Source organism: Mastomys coucha, unplaced genomic scaffold, assembly GCF_008632895.1.
Source record: "Mastomys coucha isolate ucsf_1 unplaced genomic scaffold, UCSF_Mcou_1 pScaffold22, whole genome shotgun sequence".
NCBI lineage: Eukaryota > Metazoa > Chordata > Mammalia > Rodentia > Muridae > Mastomys > Mastomys coucha.
Window position 1 is genome coordinate 192025375 of NW_022196905.1, and position 548 is coordinate 192025922.

At 50.0% G+C, this 548-nt stretch overlaps 1 pseudogene; it reads right to left on the reverse strand.

The window, feature by feature from the left end:
- Positions 1–5: 5 nt before the first annotated feature.
- On the reverse strand, positions 6–544 carry LOC116104796 (annotated as a pseudogene).
- Between the last annotated feature and the right edge of the window lie 4 nt (positions 545–548).

The following is a 548-nucleotide window of genomic DNA, read 5'->3' on the forward strand; positions in this document are numbered from 1 at the left end:
TTATGTGGTCGATATCTGGTATGGATCCGTTTGTGTCGTCCAAGCTCATCAGAGCGGAAGAACTTCCAAGTACAACCTTTCCAGTCACATGCGTAGGGCTTGTCACCTGTGTGTTTGCGTTGGTGAGTCACAAGGTGAGAGCGCTTGGTATAAGCTTTTCCACAGTTGTCATATGAGCAGACGTAAGGCCTTGAAACTGGGGACTGTCTCCTGGTTGCCTGTCTTGAAGTACTGGGGCTCTCTGTCTCCTGTGGAGCAGGTGTGGGCTGCTCACATACGAAAGGTTCTTCCTGGACATTTGACTGGGTCACAAGTGAATCTTGGGAGTCTAAAGATAGCAATGTCTGGAACCTAGCTGGGTGCATTTCAGGATTGCAGGGATTGACCGAGGGCAACATCTGATCCATAATGGGGTCACAACATGGGTCCCAGTGGAAGCCATGCCTGGGACCAACAATATTCCATGTTTTAAAGAGCCCATGGTGGCAGGTACTGTTGGGGGTACTGAATAAGGCATTGTTGGGGCACTACTGTGAGCCATCATGGAG